At 47.6% G+C, this 27,068-nt stretch overlaps 1 protein-coding gene across 1 annotated transcript in view; it reads right to left on the bottom strand.

The window, feature by feature from the left end:
* Positions 1-27,068, bottom strand: part of RHBDF1 (rhomboid 5 homolog 1) — a 608,603-nt gene that overhangs the window by 478,840 nt on the left and 102,695 nt on the right. The window lies entirely within an intron of this gene.

Raw genomic sequence — 27,068 nt, 5'->3', positions numbered from 1 at the left:
ATGGGCATCAATTCTATGACGACTCACAGAAAATAGTAAAATAATCCCTATGAACTTTTGGAAAGTGATGAGTCATGAGTCTCCAGGGTGGCAGCCATCTTGGCAGGATTTGGAAGCTTATGCACCCCTCCTTCCCCCTATCAGGGACTATCACGCTCAAGGATGAGAGGCATCGGCCGACTTTAGCAAATGTCCCAGTGTGGGGGGATGCTGGTCACGCCAGAGACCCTCTGAGGGGAGTGAGCCCAGGGAGCCCAATAATGAGAGAATTAGGCCAAGTTCCACGTTTTCCTCTGCCATCTGTAATAGCATGGCGAACTGAGCACGTTACCTGCCCACCCAATATCGACTAGTGCTTGAGTGGTAAATAGCTCAATTTCTTGAAACACTCCGCGGTAGGCACTAGCCGAGGCATGGGAGGCCCGAACCCCACTACTTTAACATACAGCAAACAAAAACAGAACACCCCAGAGACAAGGCACACACTAGGCTGAAAACAAACAGCCCCAGTTATAGCCAGCGAACCGATGAAAAGAAACCAAAACATTATGCCATCAGCAACAAGTCACAACATCACAGGAAGGAAAGAGCAATACCTTCAAGCAGAGGACACTACAGTTCAAATGAATTCACAACACTTGAGATTGTGGAGGGATTAAGGAGAGAGTCTCACTCCAACATTGGTGGTGTCAAGAGTGCGGCTGGGCTTGTGAGGCTGAGGCAAGCCTTGCCTTCTCGCCTAAACTGTGCATGCGTGCAGCGTATGCACGCAGCAATGTGAAAGGCAAGTGGAAGACAGCCCTGCCCGACCCTCGCGGCCTCACCCTGCTGGTACTGTCTCAGCTGCCGCCAGTGGGTGTTGCAGGGGGGTGGTGGGTTTAACTCCGCAGCCTAGGAGTTTTCGTTTTTTTTAAAAAAAGCATTTTATTTGTATTTTATATAAGGGGTACAAGGAGATCACACGGGTCGCACCCGGGAACCCCAGGGGTTGCAGGTGCAACCCCTAGCAACCCCCAAGTGACAACATTCAGACCAGCCTTTCACATTATTTGACCCTTCCGACTACCCCAACGCTATTTTGTCACAAAACCCATTCACTCACCTGATAACTGTGAGTTGCTGCTAGGCACCTGGCCGCTCCCTTCCCACCTTTGTGCTGGCAGAAAATGCACTCACTCACTCACTGTAGAAATCCTTTCTTCACCTCTTACACCTCTGACGACAGTCTTCCGAAGGGCCTTCAACCCCACAACACATCGGGGCCATGCCAATGGCAGTAGGTGCTATACAAGTGACACATAACATTAAACATCATCTGTGAATCGATGCATTTATTATAATGATGTGTATTATTAGGATTAGGGAATTTGAGAGCTTCGGGTAGCCACAGAGGGTTTCACAAGTTACAGGGGGACTCGCAGATGTCTCCTATGCCAGGGCCTGAAAGTTTTCCTATGCCCATTTCCAAACATGAAACAGAGTCTGGGCAAACAGAGCACTGAGACCCTGGTCTGTGTTCAGGATCCCGGCCCTTTCCTGAACACCCGTCCCTCCAAGCCTCGAAGACGAGGGTTTTGTGAAGGCCAACAAAGACACTTCACATGTGGACGGCTTTGGCACAGATTGTGGGAGCATGCCAAATACCTGCCATTCTCCCCGCCTTTGAACTGCCTCATAGACCAATATTCCAAGCATGCCACTTGGCTGGAATCAGCGGGTCTGGACATTTTTGGAAAGCAGCCTATGGGGCAAAGGAACACTCTTCATTCTATCACATGGTACAAGAATGTTTCGCTTCTACACTTCTGAACTCACTTGAAAATCTGGAACACAGATTCACTGAACAGAGTACAGCCCTTGTTGAAATGTGCATATCACCTGCAATACCATGGATACACTGGCACAAGCAGATACACACAAGCGTGTGCCAGCAAGTGGGCAAACACAAAGCAACACACACACACATCCCGCCAAAATCCAAGTAGTTTCAAATATTCTATTAGCATTCTTTTACATCTCTGCCTCAATTAGGGAAACCGTGCCCTTCTGCCAGTGAAACGTGTGCACTATTATCCGTGGCCTTGGCGTTGCCTCTTAATTCCCTGTGTGATCTTGGGCATTCATTTTATTCCAGGCTACAGCCTAAAAGTGCATGTTTTTTGGAAAGGAGATCTCTCACTGGTAGTATTCGCTAATAACCCGTTGTCATATCCTCTGTCACCGCTACACAAGCATAAATATCTACTAAGCTTTCAGGCATATTTCCAAACTCACAGGGCATTGAACTTTGCTTGCCCTTCCTGGCTGAAAACGCAATGCCTTTGCAGCTCAAGGCATAAAACATACCGAATAATCCATTGCAAACCTCTGGTTGGAAGTTTCACTGCAGGTCAGCTGTGCTTTCCCTGGCCATGGCCAAGTGAAGGCCACAGAGCACTGGAACATGTATTGAAAGGGCAACAGCGGAACGCAGTGACTCAGGGCCAAGTAGGACCTCAGCATTTCTGAGTGCATCGATGGGTGCGAGAACCTCATAATCTTTTGCTGCAGTCAAAGCAGTTAAGCTTAGGAAGATGTTTTTAACTCACACTATCCACAGTTAACTGGCATGCTGTCGGTCATGTAATGCAGGGGATGAATGAAGCAACAGAACCCCAGGAGGGGGGCATTATCCATCTGGTAATGCCCCCAGGGCGATATATACAAGCCTGAGCCAAGCAAGAGCTTTAACATAGCCCTGTGGGTATTACCTGACCGGTAATGCACACCCTCCAAGGGTTCTATATTGCTATTAGTACCCCAGCACATCGTACCGGGGTACTAATAGCATTTGTTCCTCGGGGTACTAATAGCATATTTCCTCTCGAGCTGAGAATGTCGCTGAACCCATTTCTCAACTCGAGAAAAAAAATGCCTGCCAGGGTTCGGGAAGAAGGGACTACAGATAGTCCCTTCTCCCTTTCAATGGTGGCCATTAAAAAAGAAAAAATGTAAACAAACAAAATGGCAGCCAGGGACGAAAGGAAAAGAATTCTGAGGAACTCGCTGCTCCGAATGGAGCGCTTCAGGCAAGTCTTTCGCAGCCAGGTAATGACCAGGCGAGGGCCAATCAGCTTGTTTGTAACAATCTGGATTGTCCCTCACTATGTACTAATGTTGTATAGTCATGCCTAACAAATGTAAAATAACTTATTTTATGTAGTGCTTTTCACCAGTTTTGTAACCAAATGACATGTTTTGGCATTAAGGGGAGTTTTGCTCATTTTCATTTTATTTATTTATTTGTTCATATATCTCCCCTAATTTCACTGGACAGAATACCAGTTTTGTTATGCTAGCATGTCATGTTATGTCTTTTAATATTATATTATGGTTTATGTTTTTTCACATTAATGTCCTGCTGCTTTGTGCAAGGCCGACAAGTTGCTGTGAAGCAACTGGAAGGTGACATGTAGCACTCCACAAAACACCAGAATAAAGAAATAATGCAGGTTAGCAGTGCTCAGTTCATGAAACGGGACACAACGCCCAAAGCAGACCTGCAAACGTATGCCGATACATTGACCATCTATACCTCTCAAGAAACTAGGATTCCCAGACAGCGCCCTTAACAAGACAAGGTATTGGCAGCACTGGAATAAGAAGAAGGGTAGAAAAGGCTGGAAATCCCAGGAGAGCCCAGCCTCGGCTCAAAGAATCATTCAGCCCACACCACCGTTACCTTCCCCGCAAAGCAACTAGTGTCCAAACTCGCCCTGATCTAAGAGCGCCCAGAGCTGCTCCCGACTTTCTATGTATCTAGAGACTGTTTGTTTGTGGTCGTTCGAGGCCTATTAAGTAAGTAAAACAGCATGCGCTTTCCTGTCCCTTCGTGCATTGGTTGAACAGCACGCCCAGGTGGTGCAGGGCGGCCTCAAAGCCCGACCATCCCTGAGCCAAAAGGCGGGCCTGGATCACTGGAGCATCCCACACGCATCTCGGCCAGACTGTCACTGCAAACACACCCAATAATGGACAGAGGCGCCCGCCCCTTGTCCTCAAGCGAATATTTCCTTTTGTATTATTTTACAACCTTAACTGAAAGTAAACTCTGTGAAAGTGAAACAGCAAATTCCAATGTGCCAGCCCCTTTCCTAGCAGGAGCCCAGCATGCGGCCAGGCATGTAGGGCACGCTGGGGGACTATTCAGACCTCTTCCTGTGGGTGCGCACACCAGGCACCTTGCACCCAGCCCGCTCCGGCCTCGGTCACATCCGACAGCTGACTGGGCAGTCCTAGATGTTTCCTCTGGGGCCTGGCAGGTTATGGCGACACCTAACAGACAGTCGAGCCTTAAAATTGCAAGGTTGTGAGATGAAGCACAACTGATGCCCATTATTGTCCGAGTAACAAAAAGGACTAGAAATTGCGCTCATGGGTTGTATGTGAACACTTCGGAGCATTGCCTCTGCGCCCTTTTCCTGGTCAGCTGTATGCCCTGGTCTCTCTGCACTGACGCCACACGCATTCAAACAAGCACAAGGTTCATCTCCTCCTCACACCCCCTCACTCCCCCCGCCCGCCCCCTCTGGACATTACAAGTCTCGCCTGTTAGTCCTCCATGTCCACGTGCCACCCCTCCTGGAGCTTGGCACTGTAAGACAACTACGGAGGTGACAGACAGTACACAAGCTGACTAACATAACATAACGCAGCACTTTAAGCAGCATGCCCTCCTAGTACCCAATTTGATGGTGCCAACTTTCCAGAACTCGAACGAAGGGAACGAGGAGTGACCCACCTGGCATTTTAACCTGCGAGCTGCAGGCTTAGCATGCATTGCTGCAGCGGGCCCTGCATCCCACAGCTGTATCGCTGTAGTTTTTAAAGGGAAAAGATGTTAGCATTGAGATGTCGGGCCCTACAATTGTTAATAAGGGAAGACACACAAATATGTTTATCATTCCCAAAGCAGACAGAATCTGGGTGATTGCTATTTGGGATATGTATCCAGGGTGCCCACACTACCATCGTTTCCAGGCCCGACGACGTAGCTTTGCCAGCGGGTACCAAGGACCTTCTTGGTGGTAAATCAGTTTAGTGTAAAATGCCATGCACGTTGGTCACGTTCACCCAAGCTGAAAAGCTACAGTACCTGGTGTATAGGCCGACTGTCCCATGGCACCTACCGGGAGTTTACACTCAGGTTTGCCAGACGTCTACATGCTTGTACAGAGTTTGCATGTGTGTGGTATGTTACGATTCGTCCCACCTGCAGACTGCGAGTGCATGGAAACATGTTAGGCCACCCTGTGTGCTTTTCATTGGAGGTAAATTCGAGTTGGGCTTGATGAGTAAGGTTATGCTAAAAGCGCTGGGGTGGACTTTGTGACTGTATAGCATGGCGAAGTCAACCATTAACTGGCCATTGAAGAACGCCTAGGACCTGGTAGCTTCTCAATGAGGTACAACGGTACCTTACACTGCTCCATTCCCGTCATGGTTCCACCTTTTCAGTGTCTGCCCCAACGGGGTCACAGAGAGCCAGGACACACAAAACACGTTGTTTCTGGGGTTCCCGAGGACTTTGGTGGGTGGGCTGAGGGGACAGAGGGCACACGGCTTATCCCTCGAAATGAGTGCACATACGTATCCATCTTGGGGCAAAGCAAGACCACTTTTTAGGGCGTTTGCATACTTCCAATGGCAATTGAAGGTTAAATGAGGGACAAACAATTCTCCAGACAAAAACCTTAATTCTCTATAGACTAGTGGTGACAGAAGGCTCTGGGTTATTTCCCATGCCAAGAGATCACTGCTTCTTCTGTTGTGCTCGTTCATGTCCATTACTGCTGCAGGACGCGGGCTCTCAAGTTCTTAACATTTGACACCGCTAAGTGGAAAGGACTCATTAGATTGGACTGCATTCATCCGGGTGTCTGATTTACCAACTGCAAACATGCACATGTCTGTATCACAATGGGGATCCTTCACGATTCTTCTTTGCCACCACTTCCATTTACATGGACCTGAGTCTATGGTGCCTGAGGTCCATGAGGAAGAGAGACGAGATGCTTTAGAGAACCTCGGCCACCCAATATGGCTGCCCTGAGGTCATGCCCACCTGCTGGGAGGACTCATTTCCAGCTTGGCCAATGTCCCCATCGTATAGAGCATCAAGTAAATGTCAGATGAGGCTGGGAGGAGGTGGAAATACTATACTGGGGCTCGTGGAAGAAGAGAAGGGTAGTCCCCCAAAGAAATTCCCTCGATCTTTGCCCGGGTGGGGTGCTCTAAAATGCCTGTATTTTATGATGAGGCTCTCTCTTTAGTTCCTCTTGCAGATTCTTAACCATCTGCTTTTGGGGGTTTAGGTGTAAAATCCTGGAGGGGGAGGGGGAGCAGAGTGGTGACGAAAATGAGCAAATCTCCTTAAAGCCAAGAATGCATTTCATTTTTAAAAACGAAAAAGTCAAACAAAATCCTGGGAGGGCCCTGGCGTTAGCGCAGATGAGGTCCTGAGGCGTGGGAGGGAAGGGAAACAGAGGCAAGGAGTCGTTTACAACCATACCATTTCTCTTGCTTTTCGGGATATATGCAATTCGGACTAATCACATAGAAATGCTCTTGGGCAGCTAAATAAAGGACGCCAATTGCACACACTATGTAATTTTGAACAACTCAGTAAAGTGCTGGCTATGTAATTAAAACGTGAAAACGAGGACAGCGCGAATATTTGCAGAGCCAGGCATTTCACAGTAATCTGCCCCGCTACACAGCATTGCAGAAGCATTTCGCAACAGCCTGGATAAAGGCCACACGTGTGGAAGGATTCTACCACAGAAGGGAGCTAAAAAACTCCTGGAACAAGCGTCCCTCCACGGGGGCAAGATGCGTGCCACAGCACCTCAAAATCTGCTGTGGGAATTTGGAAGCACCACAAATTGCGATGCAAACTGGCAGCGACACAAGACTTTATGGTAGCAAATGGTTTGCTTCCCGGCCAGTCAGTGAGGAGGCTCTTAAGAGCATCCCGCTTTCTAGCTCAATGTTGCCTTTTATTCTGTCACTTGCAGGACACGTTACTAAGTTCTGAGCTCCCAGGTGCTTCTAATGGGGACGAGGACTGCAGCATGCAAGACACGATCCCAGAGAAGACTTTGTGAACATGTGGGAGGACCAAGCACCCCGATTTCTACTCTGACCATGAAAGGTTGGTGTAGTTGTGGGCTGGGAGGATACCTCAGTCGCTATGCGCTGGTTGTGGGAGCAAAACAACACAGAGCAACTCGGGGTTGAATCCTTGTCCCGTGCTTGGAGGCTGCTCTCTAGTATTATGTCCATTATAAAAGATGGATGTAATGTTGGAGCCGGAATAGGATCGATTAAGTGGTAGAATAAGAACAGAAATGGGACCAATGCAGATGTGGAGGACTTTCAGCATAGCCCAATGTTCTCTGTACGTCACCCCTCCTTAACGTTTGTCCCTTGCTAGACCTGCCAATCTCTTGGCTGCCCCGCCTCTGTTTGCTTATTCTCCTTCGTTTGCAGAAGGGGACCAAACGTTTCACCTGCGAGATGTTTAAGCCTAGAACTCCCATCAGCCCCTGCCAGCATTGTCACTGGTGGAGGAGCATGGGAATTGCAGGGGAACACATTTCAGCTCCATATATCCAGTTCAAGTTGTCTTTCTGTTGCATACATATAATTGTTTAAGCGCATACACTAAACCACATTTGTTGAATTCAGCCAACACATTTGCAGGATGACGCGCTGGCCATCCGGTGCTGACGTGGAAGGTCATTCTCTTATGTTTGTAGAACTCTCTGCCTTTGCATTTTCAAATTAATGGAGCAGAGTAAGGGGAGAAAGTACATGCACCTTGCACTAAGTGGGACTAGGGAATACATCTTTCACTCCAATTGGTGCAAGCAAGCAGAGTGGGCATGTCCAAACAATATCAGGGGAGTTGGGACTTTGTCCCCCAATAATGTTTATAGAATCATGGTGGTTGAAACACTGGGTAAAGCCTTAATGAGTTTCATGCTGCAAGTGCCCAAAAGTATATGCCAGCATTTCTTGTAAAACACATCTTCATGATGGCTGTACCCAATATATGCCAGACTTGCCACCATAAAGACATGTTTCTGCTGCCTGTGGCAAAGCAGATCATGAGGCCCGTCAACACAAAATGCCAGTGTTGCCCCCCCTTTCACATGGCCAAAGAAAGTCATGACAAGCCTGGTTTCAACAATATATACTAGCAGTGCTCTGTAAAAGATGCCTTCCTTGCGATAATGCCGTCATTGCTCTGCGGCTATCATACCGACTCTTCTGCTTCGTTTCCGGACAACAAGGTAAGCAAAGCATTTTTCCCAACCCTAATACAGTTAGGGAAACTTAGATAAGCTAGTATTCCAAAGCTAAATAGACGTAATGTCAATTTCACCCACATCTGACAGAAAACCGTGACAGAAATGCAAGCAAATTGAATGCAGTACCGAAAATATTGGCCAACATGCGAAAAAAATAGATCACATGTAGGATTTAAAGCATGTAAAGGTAAGTGCTCTTTTTGTATTAATACCATGTGCTATTTATTAGAACAAATATTGGAGCAATGCCCATAATCCTACACAGAAGCGAAACCGTTATTAACAACCCAATGAATCATGACATCATTACTGATCGAAATAGGAAGATTAAAATCCTCACTACCCTACTGAAGAATTAAATCCGTTATATGTAGGAATCGAAGCTTGCTTTAAACATAAGTAAGACTAAATACCAACCACCCTCCTGAAGAACCAACAATAACATATTGGGGAAACACGTGTCGAGGGACATCAAACTCAAACCAAAGAGGGAAACACCAATGTGAAGCAACATTAGGTACTCATAAGGATCCTCACTGCATCAATCAACTCAAGTCAAAAACTTAATGTGAGGAAGCATTAAAGAGCACAAACTACTGGTTAATTACCAATGTACAATCTCATTGAACCCAACACTGTGTACATTATTTCAAAATCAATGTTTGTCATTCATATGATAAAGATTACTAAAGTCAATTAATGAAACCAAGTCTACTTGTTTGACATACAGACCACCGTGAATCTGTAGGCGCAACTAAAAGGTCAAATATATTTTTCATCATTTCACTTTAAGCACTGGGCAACCTCAATGCACTTTTTACCCCATGAAGCCACAGAGACAACCCAAGAACGCAGAACCAATGGTAAACTTACAACAGGAGCTCGCTTATAAGATTGCAAGTAGGTTGCATTCCTCTTTCCTAGTTCTCCATCATTGCTCTGTAACATGTTTCATACTGGAAGTGCCCAACAGTATGCCAGAATTGCTATGTGAATCAAATGTTCATATGGAAAGTGCCCACGAATATGCCGGGAGTGTCAAATCAGTTTAATGCTAAACGAGATCGACAAAATAGGTTTGCATGTGCCTGTAAACCATGCTCATATATCGTATAATATTATATTATTTAAAATATAATTTATCCTGCAGAATACATTGTATAGCACAGTTTGTTTCCCCGCAGTGTTGCATGGGTCACTGGGATAATTACTGATTGTGCTCTAAATTGTCCTGCAAAGCATATTGCATGTTGCTGGTGTCCCAAAACACAACTTTCCAGCACTGCCATTGTCAAACACATGTTTGTGCTGCTTGTTGTCCACGTTTTCCCATTTGCATGGTCTCCAGGCGCTCTATAATGCCACCTGCTCGTTCCTTATGTACACTTAAAACTTGATGACTCACACTTGTAAGCTGTCACTCCTCACTGGTATACTTGTCTGATAATAAGCGTCCATCTATTGGAATTCCATATGCCATCTTCGGGTTGTATGCGCCATACATGTTAGAGTATGCTCTGCTGTGTTAGGTTACTCATCTTTTATGCAATTTTAGAACTTCTTTGAATCACACCTGTATGAGGTCATTCCTCGTCAGTAGATCTCCGTGATGGCGACAGACTACTTGGTAGACCTATCTTTTAGTATTTCATGCCCCATGTATGCTTTGTTTTGCTATGCTCCGTTACTCGGCTTTTATGCACATTTTGAACGCCCCTAAACCTCACTTTCACAGACCCATTCCTGATCAGGCTACGTCACTGGTAGCAGGGGACCACATTTTGGACTTCTAAAATGTCATCTTGTGGAGTTTATTTGTGTGATGGTTTGCTCGGGCACACATTTTTCGTGCACATTTTTATCATCTTCTCTGAATCGAACCTTTAAGGCATCATCAATGATAAACTATATGTATACATTGCACTCCTTCACTGTTCATCCACACTTAAGGCAAGTGTTTATTCAGGCGTGTGTTTCTTCTGAAGTTAATGCATTTTGAGGTTTGCTGTACTTTTATGGTGATAATACACCGTGTGTGAAACCATGTCATAGTGGGCGCCTTTGAATCTCATATGCCCAGTTAGATAGTTTTACGGTGAGTTCTAGGTTGTGAATCTATCTTGGTAAAACATCCAATATTAACAGCTATACATAAAAAAATATATAAAAGGTAAAAAGGAAAAATCAAAAGAAAGCAATTACAAGGAAACGAAAGAAGTGGGGAATGTGTGAGAAAAAGGGTGGGGGGGCACTGAATTTGGGAGGCTCGGCAGGGAGGGAAGTGTGCAGATGAAGGCCAACAAAACCGAAAGAACAGTAATCAATGACAGTCGAATCAGATCCACAAATCAGGGTATTGAGGGGATGAATTAAGCAATAAACCACGAGCTGGGGCGGCATTATTGCTTCGCATTAACGCAGGTCCTGGGGCATTACCTGAATTGATAATTCCCCCCAACGATGGGCTTACTGCTATTAGTAGTCTCTTCTCCATGTTGATGGTCGCCATTAGCGGGTCGGAGATGCGCCGCGAGCACCACCCTTCCCAGCGCAGGAGGACAAAGGGCGGATGGGAGAGAGAGGAGATGTGCAAAAAGGGGGCTGGGGGAAGGGAATGCGGGGGACAGCACAGTTACCGATGATCCGGTGGGGGAAGATGGCGGCCTCCAGCTCGAAGGAGGCTCAGAGCAGGGGCTATACCGTGTGGTAAAGCCCCTGCTCTGAGCCTACTCACTGGCTGGGTCTCCTGAGCCAGGCCCCGCCGGGTACAACTATGAGAAAGACACTGTTTTTCATACATTGAATAGTGGATAAAAGCAGATTGAGAACATGTGTCTACTACTGTATGTGTTGAGCATTGATAAGGAAAGAGAACCATCAAAAGGAATCGTGAGGGTACAGCAAAGGTAAAAGGGGTAGGAAAGTGCATAGGCAAACGACGAATGGACACCTTTACGCATAGTTGCTTGGTTTCTATAGCTCAGAGATACTGGTGCCCACCCGGCTACATCTTTTCCTTCTACGGCACACAGTTGTTAGGCGGCAGTCAGGCTAGCTTCCTTTCTAGGAGTCAGAAAAGATGCAGGTCCGCCATGCTTGTACCTCGGTTCCTTTGACACAGTGCTGATGGGTGCTGTCCACACTTCCTCTGCTGTGTTCATTACTCAGAACTGGTTTGGGTCTGCCAGGCTCAATCATTCTTCTGTGTCCATTACTCAGAGCTGGTGGGTGTCGGCCATGAAAGTCCTCCGGTTTCAATCATCAGGGCAGGGAGGTGTTGTGCCTGCTAGTCCTTCAGTTTCAATGACTCAGAGCCGGTGAGTGTAAGTAATCCTCCTACTGCAAGGGCTCAGAGCTGCTGACACAAAGTATAGCAGTCCTTTTGTTTCTACGGCAAGCAAAGCTTGTTGCCACCATCACACTAGTGTAGCGTCTATGACGGGGAGCTTGTGTGTGTGCCATTTTATTTCTTCTTTTTCTAGTCCTATGTGCTTCAAAGTGACACTATCTAGTTGTTCTGTTTCTCTGGCACAAGGCAGCTGGCAGTAAGACGCCAAACCAACTGGTCCAATGACTAAGATTCTCTGCATAAGAGCCATAAGCCTTTGATTTCTATGGCTCTGGCTTTTAGGGCGTAGTAGACCATACTAGTCCTTTTGTTTTTCTGGCTCAGAAATATCAGCAGTCACATTACCCCTGTTCCTAAGACTCAGTGATGGTGGGCGTTTGCAGTGCTAGTCCTTCTGTTTCTATGGTTAGGAGTTTGTGGGCATTAAGAATGTTACTCCTTCTGTTTCAAAGGCCCAGCACTGGTCAGCTTTGGTTAGTCCTCAATCGTCATCGCTCATAGGTGGCACTTTCAATCTATCCAGTGAAGCAGAATACTGGTATAGGCTGCAAGTAGAGAGGGATGGCACGGCAGAGGTGGAATGGGTCTGCATGTGTCCTTAAGCTACGTAGCTTTGACCTATAGGAGGTGCATCAGTGCCACCATGTTTTAGCTGACAGGTGGTTTTTAAGAGTCACGTGGTAAGGTCTCATCGTTTTGGCTCATAGGTAGCACTTTAGCACCACCATTAGTTTTGTCTCCTTAATTTTGCGACCTAGTGAGGCTTAATAGTTACAATGAGTTCCAGTCGTGAGGTTATCTTGATGATGCATTAGTGTGGCTATTAATTTGGGCTCGTAGGTGGCTCGACCTTCTAGTGAGGCTTTATTGTGTTGACCGGTATGCTTCTATTAGTTATGGGTCCTGCATCGTCCTTTAGCATCAAAAGGAGGGAACGAAGGATATTGTAGAGACGGGTGTGATGTGGCAGGGAACAGGACCAAGAAGGCGCTTAGGACTGGCTGGAGGGTGGACTCAGGATAATGAAGGGATGCAGAACCCCTCCCCCACGCTGGTGCTCCTTTTACCATGCAGATTGCTTTTAGCAAAGCCAGAACTATTTTCGTAGCCAATCAATTGTTTGGCTCGCTCAGAACTGGCGAGAGTTGACTCTGCAAGTCTTTCAGTTTTGGTGGCTCGGCCCTGCTGGTGGCTGTCAGCCATGCAAGCATTTTTATGTACTGCCCATAGCTGGTTTATCTGGCCCCACTATCCCTTCTGTTGTGTAGAGCAGAGTAAGTTTGTGCTGGCCACACTATCCTTTCTGTCCTATGACCAGAGTTGTTTAGTGCTAGCTACACCAGTCCTTCTGCTCTGTGACTCAGGAATGGTTGTTGCTGGCCCCATTAGTCCTTCCAGTCTAGGACCCAGAGCTGACTGGTGTGGGCCACACTAGCCACTTATGTTGGACACACTACTGCTTCGGTTCTGTGGTCCTGAGCTGGTTGGGGTTGGCCCCGATAATCCTCTTGTTCTCCAGCTAAGATCCAGTGGGTGCCATTCATGCGCATCTAGGTCGCCAGCTCGGGGCAGTCTGCACGTTACACCCCCACATTTCTCAAGCTCAGACCCCTGGGCATGTGGCCCACTATCTGTTCTATTTGCACAGCTCTTTGTGGGCCCTTGCATACCATCACCAGGGAATCTCACGCCAACTGTCAGCGTGCATCGCCGCATTGGGTGGCAGCTATGAGGAGGGTATGCAAACAGCTGGTCCTGATGCCCACTAGGAGAGACTGCGGCTTCTGGGCACAGGGACCACAGGCATGGGGTTTGCATTCCCATTGCTGCACTAACGTGAGAGAAAGAGGTACGATGGGAAGAGAAGATGGGAGGAGGAAGTCGACACGAATATAGAAGGAGTGGGGAACAGAAGGTACTGCAACAGCGCCCCCATCCGCTGGTTGCAGCAACTCTAGGTATGCAGCGAGGCAGCTGTGCCAGGCTGTGTCTAGACACGAGCCATAGGCAAGAGCACACAAAGCGAATGCCCCTTCTGTGCTCTGTGTTACACACAAAGACACAACAGACGAAGCGGCTATTATAGGCATACGTGGCCCTTCACTTTAGTTGACAAGTATTTTGATCACTAGATGACATGCTCTCCTGGCACTAACTTACTTCACCTGATCGGAATCTGTCACGTGTCCATTTCTCATTTTACTTTATTCTGATTTCATGGTGTAATTTGTATATATTAGTACTTTCGCACTGTCTAAAAATGTTTTCATAAACTGTAAAACAATAAAAGAAATATGTATACGAGTACACTTATTGAATAGCGTACATGCCTAGTGAGTGGCACTGACGATGTTCTCAGGTCTGTACAGAAAATACAGACTCCAGGAGCTTGCTGAAGTGGGGAGGAACCTTGCTCGGGCAGACATGGAAGAGCTCGAAGCCTTCTGGATGGATGTCAGTGAAGGAAAGGTGTTCTAGATCAGGGATGCCAGAAGAAGAGGCCTTCCTAATCTACTGTACTGGCGAGATCTGGCACTCTACAGAAACCACTTCCAGCCACAGTGGAGAAGGACAGCAACATGGAAAACGAGTGCATGATCAGAAATGCTGCACGAGTCATTTAAAAAAAAAAATCTACACATGTTACCACTGTACCAGCAGTTTCCTCCTACTTAATCGAATTCCTAGAATTACTGCACGTGGTGATGATAATTAGCCCATGCAGTAATTCCTTGGAAAAAACTGTCAAATTCATTACGAGAACCTTAAGATGTGCCAGATGTTCAAGCCCCCCCCCCCTTTCTGCTATGCAGCGTTCTACCACACATGCTCCAGAAGTCCTCCATGATTAGAAAGAATGATTATTATCGTTATGTAGGACGAAGCTAGCTCAGAAGCAGCAGAGCGCTGTACAGTAGGTGTTTGGTAACATTAAGAGGCAAGAGTGTTTAGGGGCAGACAATAACACAGTACTATATGTTTATATATAGCAGTTGTGGTAGCACTGTGTCTGGTGAGTAACCTTGGAGTCCAGGCGATGGCACAGTGCGACTTCTCTGGAACAGGAGCAAGCAAGGAGCAGTCTGGATTACTACATGGATGGAATTCAATAGGACCAGAGCGGGAGAATGACCGTTTTCTAGTTTTCTCCTTGTGGGCCTGCCTACCCTGGAGCCTGACAGTGGTCCTACTGCACGTATGTCATGGCATGCTGATGGGATTTAACTTGGCTGCCAGGTAAGGTGGTGTGCCAATCGCGGTAGCCTTGCAGGTGATGCACTCCTTTTTACAGGATCCTATCTGGCAAAGGTATCCAGTGCAGCTCCCACAGGGTAGGGGACATACGCTTGGAGTTGCATGCCCTGGTGTTGAAGCACATCCTTGCTAGGTGCGACGCCTTAAGTGGGCCAATCCTCAAAGAAACAATTACACTATCTTGCGAAAACACAAATCTGTAATCAAAAAGGTTCTCCTATAAGATTCTTTCACTGTAATGCATTATTACATTGCATGCAGCACCTACATGTTTTCACACATAGTAAACCTCACTCTATAGAGACATTATTATGGAAATGACACACATGTGATCAGAATAAATTACCAAAAGAGATAAGATGGCTCCCTTCTATCCGGAACTTCAGGAGGACTTGAAGATACTGATCTTCAAAAACATCTCACTAATCGGCAATCGGCGACTCTTCAACTCAACCTTAACTCTCCCCCTCTGCACCTCTCCCCTCCCCCTCAGGTGCTTCCCCCATCAACCCCGCCTTACTCTGCTGTTAGGAGGCAGATGAATACATCATCTATGACTTCTGACCCTCACCGGGCCCCATACTGCACAGGCGAGAAGCGTCACTCACTCAGGCAACCGTACCACCCTTATCCCAGGCAGGTGCCACAGGACATAGCGACAATTTAAGCTGAAGATGGCAAAGGCAGTCAAACTAATGTAGCAGTAACAAGCACATGCATTAGACACAAAGCACATATGCACTCCACATGAAGAGCATGTACAAAAGGCAATATATGCATTTATGCATGAAGAATATTAACATAGCATCCACAGACATGAAGAACACTAACATGACCAATGTATAAGGTGAATACAACATCAACGCTATGCAATTGTAGCTTGCTAACATAGAAATAAGAGTGCAGTAAAGCAGCCATCTTCTTAAAAATGGAAGCCACAGCACGTCTCTGAATGAGCACAGGCCTCAAAGCCTCTGGGAAAATGCAACCGCCTGAATCCAAAGAAATACTTATCCGTGCAGAGCTCAGTCAATAGCTGACAACTAGTGCCAAGGTTGGAGTGAAATTAGGGCGGATCGGTATGGCGGAACGAAGGCACGAGAAAGCATTCCCAAGACACAAGCAGTACACTCCCAGACTAATTAACGTTTTATAAGAGCACAACCCGCCTTTGTAAACCAGGTGCAACAAGACGCTAAGCCAAAAGACAACTTGAAGAGTACCTGAAGAGTGCCCCCAATGCTAATAGAGAACACAACACACACATTAATATTAGCTGAAACCTCAATGAATAGAAGGTACATTTATTCCAAGCACAGTCCCATCACATGTGACCCATAATTGGAAAACACTGGCCATTCATTAGAAGCAAACACAGATAGGACACCTGCTGTACTCCCCAAACGCGCACGTAGACACGAGACACCACACAAGGCCAAGTACAAAGGGATTTCCCGGTCTCATGGCCTGAGAATGAGAGATGGTAACTTTTAATTGGAGGAGGAATGTTCCCTGGGCCTCTCTCCCCCTACTCTATGACTGGCTCATATCCTGATGGCCTGCCAAGTGTCCAAGGTTGGTAAGCAATGTGCCAACCTATCAAAATTCTTAGAGACATGCCACACATCAAGCAATATGCCAAACAACCTCTTGTCGTGAAGATGATGTAGTTTGACCTTTATCAATATAGGGGTGGTTCCAGGTGGAGCCATCAGATATGTGTAACCCAATGAAAAGGTTTACCCTGTATGGAATCTATAAGCAGTCTAACCCACTAACCAATCCCCATTGCCCGCAGGTTTTGTGAACTGAATATGTTATGCAAAGCGCTCCATTGCTTCTCAAAGCTAGGTCCGCGCTCAATAAATACCATAATAACGTTATTGATGACAAGTTTGCAGTACTTAAACAATTGTTTTTGATAAGTATGTTGCGCCCTGATGCCCTGATGCCCGCGGGCTTTAGGCACATTACAAAACACATAAATAAAATAAAAAATAAATGTTGAGTCACAAGATTTGAATGCTTTTATGCATTGCTGTCCCTGCTTTATTTGGATGATAACGCTGTGTTTTGCCATGCACTTTGTCCATTCCTTCATTTGAGTCTCGTTTGGATGGTCTCCAGTTCCTGTGGGTCTGTTTGGGCCTTTTTGAGAACATCTTAACATTGCTACCCCCACACCCTGCCTGTAACCCCCAATGTGTTCCTTAAGTACAGTTCTCGGTTGCTTCCCAGCTAGGTTCGTGCTTTATCAATTCCATATAGTCTTGTTTTGATGGCTTTGAGGCATGCAAGGTTGGAAGGTTCCAGTCTCAGGGCAAGTGGGCGGGCGTTCAATTGCCTCGCAGCGATGTAGGGGAAGCCGACACCGCCCTTCGGTGCGCTTGACTCTAGGTACAGTCAGCAGATTGGCATAGGGTGTTCCAGTCGGTCTAGAGGCGGCGGTATGTTAACTCTCATGGAAAGGTAGGGCGGAGCAGTGTGATGGATGCACTTATGGGTGAGGGCAAGTGTCTAGGAAAATTATAAAAAGGTAAGTTCCACTAACAACAATAATTAAAAAATGAAATACAGCACAACCTTGAAAAATGTAAATGTAACTAACAGCATGAAAAACAACAATAAAAACAAAGAAATGTAATCCAGCACAAAAGTGGAAAACATCAAATTATCATGTAGCATGGAAATAAAAGAATCTTTTAAATGCAACATTCAAGGGCTCGCTACAAAATGACTCACAATGCTGCATCCTTTCATTACCCATTCCAACAGAGGCAGCTACTGACAGAATAAAATGCACGTTCCAGTCACAACAATAGCGTAAAAATGTAATGCAGCACAAAAGAGAAATAATATCTACCAGGATAAATTACAATAATGAAATAAATGTATAGGGGGCAAATAACCTCTTAAAACCCCACATCCAGCAACTCTCTTCCAAATGCACAAAGTAGCACTATTTTCAACGAAGTGGCCAAACGTATAACGGCGACGTCACCAACATGCACTCATTCTGCATCCGAGGGTACCTCATTGACATCAGGGTCCCTTTTACACACTTCTACACGAACGCCCTCTTTCCAGACTCACAAAGGAGAAGCACCCAAGACAGCAAACAGTCTCACATTAGAAGGAACGCCAGCTACAGCAGGAATTACATTATCCATGTTGGGTCCATGTGGTTGGGTTGGAAGGTAACGCAAACGTTGCCTGGGATTTTCTGACAGGGAGTTTTGGCAACGGATGCACGTAAAACATTACTAGGATGAGGTTTTGCGCAGGGGCTTGCACTGCCGTTTTGAATGTTGTAAACACGTGACACCCTAACAAGGGCTTCATTGCGGCATTCATAGTAGCACTTTGGGTGCAGCATTACATTCTTGGCATGCCACCCCCAATGGTAACTACATTCAATATTGCTCAAATCCGCACTAAATGGCATATTGCAGACAAGGCACTGGTTCCACAGATTACAATGGCCTCTTCATTGCTCCCATAAACATGAAATGGAGAGTAGCTGTCTGCCTGACACCAAACACCATCGTTCGAAATTGAGGGGAGGTGGAGTGGGAGCTATTTAGCTCCTTCTTGTCGCCTAGGGGAGCCTGGTAAGCTTGGCACCAACAGCTGCCAGGAGCTCCTTTTGGCTCCCTAGGCCAACTGATACCAAGCAAACCTATGTGAATTTAACTGCAATGGGGACAATCGACAAGTAAGCATAAGGACACAGCTATATGACATTTAAAGCATAGGGGGTCCTACATAATAAAGGTTTGCATTTTATGTTGAAGTTAGATTTGCGGAACGCCATGTACTAGCTCCTGGTTCCTCAGTGGTAGCTACTACTCACTGGTTAATGCTGGATACCCAGGAGCTGCTTTTAGCTCTTGCTTACCTAATCTTAATTTCGATCCCTGCAACACAAGCAGGTATTCCTACCACCTGACACCACAATAGCTTGCATCAGTTGAGAATGGTTAATTTTTACAGATGGATTGGAAGAGGGTCTCAACACATGTTCAAAAGAAGAACAGCCTAATTTCTTCAAATTCGTACTGTCCATTGAAGACTCAGAAGAGGTCTTCACTCATCTACAGAAATCGAAACCTAGGTGTTGAAACTGGAATTCAACGGCAGGAGCTGGAAGTAGCATCAGGGTTTACAACATGTTCCTCTGACCAGGAATTACTTATAGAGACCCAGAAGCTACTGAAGTGAAGTCTCAGGATCGGGTTTCCAGGATGGTGAACGACTAATGATAACTAAAGAAATTAGAATCTGTCAGGAACCTGAAGTCCTCGCTCCTTTTCCCCCGGATCCTCCTCGGAGGTCGCCAGGGAAAGGCCATCGCTTTAGAATCCAGACCCTGGGGGTGGACATGTGAGGGAGGATCACCTGGGTGGAGGGAACTTGGGGGAGTGAGAAGAGGATGTCCTTGGGTGAGACATGGTCTCCCCTGTTCCCTTTCCACACTGAACCCTCTATCCCTCAAGCCTTTGTAGGCACGTGACAGCCTGTTCCCTTTTCTTCCCTTCAAACTTTGCCTCAGATACATCACTTTAACACTGGGCTAAAGAAGAGACCAACTAGGAAGAGATATCCTCATTTGAAGGACACACATATCAGCCGCCTTGTATTAATGCAGACACATGTCAGCCTCCTTCCGTTAATACTAACATTTTTCAGCCTCAGCTGTGTAGTGGGAGGAGGACACTAAGAAGGCAGAACTACGGTTCTGATGGTGAACAGTCTAGTCTTTCCTGGAATCATTATGGTGGCAGGCACGTTGAAACCCAAGCTCATTTGTGAATGGAGTCCGCTGTGGAGGCATTGTGAGCCAAGGAGGCAAAGGCAGCTGGGGAAGAAACTCCCGAGAAGTGGCGTGGCAAGTGGAACGCTCGAGACCCGGTGAGAATGCAGAGTTTATGCAGCAGGAAGCAACGCTAAGGAAAGTGGGAGAATGGTAGCAGATTGTGTGTGGAAGACCGGCGTGACCGAGCAAAGTGGTCACAGAAATCCTGAGCTGCAGGCAAAGCATTGCTGGGAGCAATGCCACGGAGGACCGCTGGGAGAGGAGCAAGGTCCTGCTCGAGGAGGCGAGAACCCGGAGCAGCAGAAACCTCGCATTGCCGTAAACTCCAACCAGTGAGTGAATGGGTAGCAACGGGCTGGCAGGCGAATGCGTATTAACATTGTTATTTTGGATACTGAACAAACTGTAGGGTATTCCAAGTACTTTTAAATGCCGAATGAACTCAAAGTTATAATAATCACTTTTGAATAACGAACAGAGCAAAGGCAAATTTTGAGCACTCATGAATCGAGTGAAAGAAAGGTGGTGCATGTGGCAGATGACACATAATATATTGGATGAAATACAAGTATTGGCAAAGTCAAAGCATTCCAAGAATGGTATAAGATAAGAAGCCAAGTATTGATCAAAGCTAAAGGAGTCCAAGGGACTGCAGGTTAAAAAGGGAAACCTGCGATTGCAAGAGTCAGAAGACTACAGAAAAGTGCAACAAAGTGAAAGGTGGCCAACCAAGCCACAGTACACTGCCAAAAGAGTGTGACACTGGGGAATCAACTCAACATCACTGTCACAGAGAAGCAGTGACCAACTGGTGATAGAAAGCTACCAAGAAGGGGTATCGGTTGCGTGCCCTGTAGTGGGTGGACTGTGTGACCCGACAACTGCGCCTAGACCGAGTGCCCGTTGTGGAGAAGTCAATGAAAGCATCCATAAAGAAGCCTAGTTTTGGCAACAACCTGTTCTGTGATTTTGAAGTAAAGAAAAAGAACTGCCCATGTAAAATAATGATATCCAAAGAACCGGGAAGTCTCCCAAGGAACTATGTTTATGTTGAAAAGCTGCAAGATTTAGACTACTGGGGAAGGGAACTGCAATACCTCAGGGCTCGAAATTGAGATTCGATGAGTAGGAGCTAAAACCAGCTCCGGGTGTCAGGCATCAACCTGTAGATGGGAGCTACCACAGGGGAACTAGGAGCTACCAGAGACGGCCCTTTCACTTTTTGTCCATTTTGTAAGAACCATTGTGTTTAAACATATATCAGATGTGTGTTAATTCTTCTTTATTAACATTCTCAAATACTCTGTTAATATCACATTTACATGTTTGGAAGGCACCATATGGCCCTAGGAGCCAAATGTAGCTCCTGGTAGCTGTTGGTTTCAAGCTAACCAGGCTCTACTATGCTACGAGGCGCTAAATCACTGCCAGCTCCCCTAAATTTCGAACCCTGCCTTGTGACCTGTTTTGAACTCTGGAAAGGAAAAAACGATGACAAGCCAAGAGCTGGAAGAAGCTCTGAACTTTATTTTTTAACACTATTCATTTTTTATGCTGACATCCCTACACATTGTATACAGTTAGTTGTGAGGGCACGTATAGGATTTGGACGCAGACTGTTATTTGATTTGGACTTCCCGACACAGACTATCCTTAGTTGTCTTTAGGTAGGGAAATCCCACCGTAGCATAGGGCAAGTTAGGCCTTACTCCATTTTAGTACCCGGCGAGAGTCAAGCAGAATGCAACACGCATTCTGATTGGCTCTCGACGGGTCCTTACCTGGCCCAGAATCCTTCGATTTTCGGCCGGGATTCCAGCCGCCTTGTCCTCGGCGGGGGGCGTGGCAGCCCCTCAGCCAATGAGGAGGCTCAAAGCGGGGCCATCCCTGCTCCGAGCCTCCCCACTACTGGGAGGCTGCCTTCGTCCCCCGCCAGGGACTCAGGTAAGCTTTTTTTTTCTTTTTCTTTTTTCTTCCCTTCCCTCCCTCCTCCCTGCCCTCCCCACCCCACCTACCTGCTTGCTCCTGCATCCCCGGTGGGGGACGATAGCAGCCTCCAGCAGTGTGGAGACTCGGAGCGGGGCCATCCCGCTCCGTGCCTCCACACGGCTGAAAGCTTCCATCGTCCCCCGCAGGGGACGCAGGTACGTTTTTTTTTTCCATCCCCTCCCTCCAAACCCCACTTACCTTCTGCTTCTTTTTCGGGAGCGGACACGCTGGTGTTCCCAGCGCGTCCGCTCCCGATGGCCGCCAAGGAAAGGGAAAACGGACTCCATTTTCTTGGTCATTTTTTTTTTTTTTTTTTTTTTTCCTGTCCCGAAACGCTGCAGCGTTTCGGGACAGAAAAAAATGCTTTTAGTGCCCCGGTCACGCACATAATGCGGGCCGGGGTACTAAAAACTATATGACCCTCGCGGCGGGGGCATTACCGACTCAGGTAATGGCCCGGGGGCTTCGTTAAGGCCCTCGCTTCGCTCGGGCCTATAACTATGGGCCCCGGGGCATTACCTGAGTCAGCAATGCCCCCGCCGCTCGGGTCATATTGCTTATTTAATTTAATAAAACATTTGAGAGCCAATCTTGTAACTGCTGCCTGTCGTCCTTCATGATGCCTTCACACAGCACACGCTGAGGGAAATAAAAGCAGAAATTGAAATAAAGGCTACCTTTGTACATAGCGGGAGATGCTTATGTTAGAACAGCCACTCTGGAATACCTGAAAGATGGTGGAAATGTATTTTTTATTTTCAAACTGTGGCATGCACAGGCCATAAGACCTCTTTCTACGGTCTTGTTGCTCCATCGTTCGCTCTCTTGTAGACTGTCTGTTCAGTTCTCGCAGTCTCTTGTCATGTTACTTCACATTGCCTTCCTACGAGCTTTTTCTTATACTTCCTCTGCACATTTCTGTCCTTTCAGTAGCTCCGTCTTGCTGCTACCTCTCGTTTAGTAAGGAACAATCTTTGCTGCAGCATAACCTGTCACTGCGTGTGTGTTACATCACTGATCACTGCTGTCTCATTACTGCCACAGCATTTTGCTCTCAGCTGCCACCTCACTCTCCCTGCTGCGGTTTTGTGTTAAATCGGTGTAACCCATCATGGTTTACACTTGTCTAGTGGTTTCCTAAATAACCTGTTACGCACATATAGTGAATTTCAGAGAGTTATTTGTGCGTGACAGTCGTTGGATTGGGGAGCCCAATGTATACCCCCTGGTAGCTGTGGGAACAAGCTAACCCAGCTCCTTTGGACTATATTCCAGCTCCCGGCAACTTGGATCCCGGCTATCTTTCCAAATGGCTGAATGGCTGCAAGAGCTGAGCACCGTGGACAGGAAAACTCTTGAATCGCAACATTTCTGCAACAATGTGCTCGATGTTTCATCCGTGTAACGTTCAGCAGATGCAAGCACTGTGTAGCACTGGAAGGGTGACTGTCCCATTGCTGGCACTGCGCCAACCCCGGTCAGCAACTCCCGTGAAATCGAACGCTCTGGGCTTTTAGTCAGAAGTATTTTATTCATTGGTGACTTAAAGCACCAACTGTGATCAGGTCTTAGGGCACGGGGTACAGGACAACGGATCTGCACAAGCTTTGGAGATGTTTACATCTGCAAAGTGCAAGGAGGGGGAAAGGGAGAAAAGCATTGTGCAAGCTACGGCATGTGCCGGGTTAATCCAACAGGACAGTGCAGAAATGAGAACAAACAGGAGGGTGGGTACGGCCTGTGAAGATCAAGGTGTGTGAGGAGGACACAGCACATTGGAGTGGAAGAGACTCAGAAGGAAAAGCAGGTGTCTACAGTCTCTTCCGGAAGCGGACATGATTCTCCTCGGAGCCGAGGGCCGTGGGAGATGGAAGCATCCAGTGTACCAGCCACCTTAGGTTCTTTTTGCATCCACAGCTCAGCCCCTCCTCTGCCAGTGTGAGAAGAGGGACCGAAGAGTGGAGGCACCGGGAATAGACTGGAGTCGGGTAATCCTGCAATTCTGCCCCCTCCGGCTGTCCTGTGGAGGATTATGCTCCAGCACCTCACCTCACCTCACTGTGGAATGCTGGATGAGCACCGGCTCTCTCCCACTCTGCTTCCTTGTCTGCTTAGCCTGTGTCTTGGTCTGGAGACTTCCGCCATCTTCTGGAATCACTTGCACAGGGGAGGGAAGCGTCACAGCAAGCTTCTGAATCGGATATAGACGTGATGCCAGTCTATAATGAATATTAGTGGTCCCCTAGCCTCATTAGGAACTCAGGTTCGCCATGAGGAGGCCCCGCTCTACCAGCACCCCACTACCTGCACGAGGTGAACCTAAAATCAATGCAGAGAAGGAGCAGATGAGAGCAGCAAGGGTGGCTGCGAAAGGAGCAGCTGGAAAAATAATGCGACCACGTTCTGCTGGATTCAGGACGCACAGACTGCATGCTGATTGGCTGAGAGCAATGGTGGCTGCGAAAGGCCCTAGCTCAGGTGCAGGCCGACATTACAGTCGACCACATTGGGAAATCCAACACATCATTTTATGATTTTAAATGTAGGCTTTGCGATTGTAAATGAAGGGTCGCAAGAGGGCCTTAACCAGTGTTACAAATGCTGCTGCTGCCTCCTTCCCAACATTCCGTAGAAATCCTCTGTATCCTTCTCACCCATCATTAGCACCTTACTTAGGCATGGCATGATATGATATGATATGGCATTTGTAACGCGTCTATACACAAGTGTTTCAAGGCGCGACGAGGCGGGGGGGGGGAACACGGGGAGACAGACAACGATCCTACTAGGCCAGGTGTCATTCAGACCACGCAAGTGCAAGGGTAGAGGGGACTGGGAAAGCACTGTACATGGTTAGTAGAATACAAGATAAATAATACGGCCAGCTGGTGGCAAGTGCAAGGAAAGTGTGGTAAAGGTTAGTAAAATACAAGATAAATAATAGGGCCAGCTGGTGGCAAGTGCAAGGTAAGTGCCGGGAGAAGGGGCTGTGGGATACAGAGACAGTCCCGTGGTGCAGGTAGGCAGTGCAAGGGAAGAGTTGCTGGGCCATGGACTGAGATCGGTGAGTGGTCCAGTTGCAGATTCGGTGCAGGTTCAGTGGTTTTAGCAGGGGAGAGATGGAGAGAAAGCAGAGGAAGGTTTTGAGGTGCTTCCGGAACCGGAGATGCTTCTCTTCAACTTTCAGGGAGGCAGGAAGGCTGTTCCAGAAGGAGGCCCTGCTGCGGAGAGAGATCTACCCCCAGCTCGTTGCTTGGAGAAGCAGCTGACCTTGAGGTAGTTGGAGGTGGATGAGTGAAGAGCTCGAGAAGGAAGGTATTTAGGAAGAGAGAGTTGAAGGTATTTTGGCCCAAGGCTCCAGAAGGCCTTGTGGACAATACAGAGGGTTTTGAACTTAATCCTCGCAGCCACTGGGAGCCAGTGCAGTGATTTCAGTCCTGGAGAGATACTGTCCTTGGGCTTGAGGCCAAGGACAAGTCTCGCAGTCCTGTTCTGGATGAGTTGCAAAGGGCGAAGAGTAGAGGCAGGAAGATTTAGATAGAGGCTGTTACAGTAGTCCAGCTTAGAGAGAACCAGGGCTCTGGAGACAGTGAGCTTCTGGGGGAAGGAGAGGAAAGGAAGAATACCTCTAAGGAGGTGAAGCTGGTAGTGTGACTTCTTAGAGACGTCAGATGGAGAGAAAGAGTGTGGAGTCGAAGATGACCCCAAGGTTTTTTGCCTTGCAGGTAGGCACAGGAAGAGGGCCAAGGGAGGCCGGCCAGGGAACTGCAGGGAAGGAGGGAGTGGGTGTGCCGAAAAGTAGAATCTCAGTCTTACTGGCATTAAGGCAAAGGTCGTTGGCGGCACACCATTCCTGGATAGCAGAGAGACAGTCAGAGATGAGGGATGGGGAAGAGGAGGCCGAGGGTAGCCTGAAAATGAGCTGGGTATCATCCGCATAGCACTGAAAGTAGGGACAGAGAGCGGCTATGCGGTGAGCAAGAAGTGCCAGATATTGGTTGAACAGCCAGGGGGAGAGGTTAGAACCCTGTGGGACACCACAGGTAGAGAAAAAGATGTCAGAGAGGAAGGAACCCAGTTGGACCTGGGAGGGTCGATTGGAGAGGAAGGAGGTCAGCCACGCCAGAGCCTGACCAGTGATCCCCAGGTTATCACGGAGACGGTTGAGCAGGATGGTGTGGTTGACAGTGTCAAAGGCAGAAGAGAGGTCGAGCAAAATGAGAACACAAGGGGTGTTAGAGTCAAGGTTAGAGAGCAGGTCCTCACGGATGTTCAGGAGGGCAGTTTCCGTGCTTCTGGCAGCTCTGAAGCCAGACTGGTGGTCATGAAGACTACCAACAGATTCAGCAAGGAGATTAAGTTGGGAGATGGCCAGTTTCTCAAGGAGCTTGCCCAGGAAGGGAGTGATAGAGATTGGGCGATAGTTAGCTGGGCAGGAGGGGTCGGAGGAGGGTTTCTTAAGAAGGGGGTGCACAAGGGAGTGCTTGAGGGGGGAAGGGAAGACTCCTGAGGCGAAGGAGTGATTGCAGAAGTCAGCCAGGGCAGGAGCCAGGGAGTCGATGTGGCCCTTGATAGTTTTGGAGGAACAGGGGGGGACCTGTTTTGACGAGACTTTCATAGATCGGACTTGTCTCGAAACCTCGTCAGCAGAAAAGAGGGGAAAGGCAGAGAAGGAGGGAGGAGGGGTGGCTTCAGAAGAGCCAGAGGGAGAGCAGGGAATAGAGGGGGGGAGGTGATAGGAGGAGAGTGAGGACAGGATGTCCTGAGTTTTTGAAATGAAGTGAGATGCCAGTGCCGTGCAGAGGGCCTGAGAGGGGACAGGAAAGGTGGAGACTGCAGCAGGGTTGGCCAGCTCCTTGCAGATTTAAAGAGTTCAGCCGAATTGTTGGATGCCGCAGAGATGCGAGCTTGGATAAGGGCTCTCTTCTTAGTGAGAACGGAGAGCCGGTATTGCCTTTGGAGCATAGGCCTAGCCGCTGTCTGCAAGGAGACTTGCTGTTCTCATCCATCATTAGCACCTTTCTTAGGCATGGAATGCCAGTGGCATGTCAGTGGCATAGGCCTAGCCGCTGTCTGCAAGGAGACTGGCTGTTCTCTTCCATCATTAGCACCTTTCTTAGGCATGGCATGACATGCCAGTGGCATAGGCCTAGCCACTGTCTGCAAGGAAACTGGCTGTTCTCATCCATCATTAGCACCATTCTTAGGCATGGAATGCCAGTGGCATAGGCCTAGCCGCTGCCTGCAAGGAGACTGGCTGTTCTCATCCATTATTAGCACCTTTCTTAGGCATGGCATGCCAGTG

The sequence above is a fragment of the Ambystoma mexicanum genome, chromosome 2q, assembly GCF_040938575.1.
Source record: "Ambystoma mexicanum isolate Mex_15411 chromosome 2q, UKY_AmexF1_1, whole genome shotgun sequence".
Taxonomy (NCBI): domain Eukaryota; kingdom Metazoa; phylum Chordata; class Amphibia; order Caudata; family Ambystomatidae; genus Ambystoma; species Ambystoma mexicanum.
The sequence above is the reverse complement of the archived record's forward strand: the minus strand, read 5'-3'. Positions and strand labels throughout refer to the sequence as shown.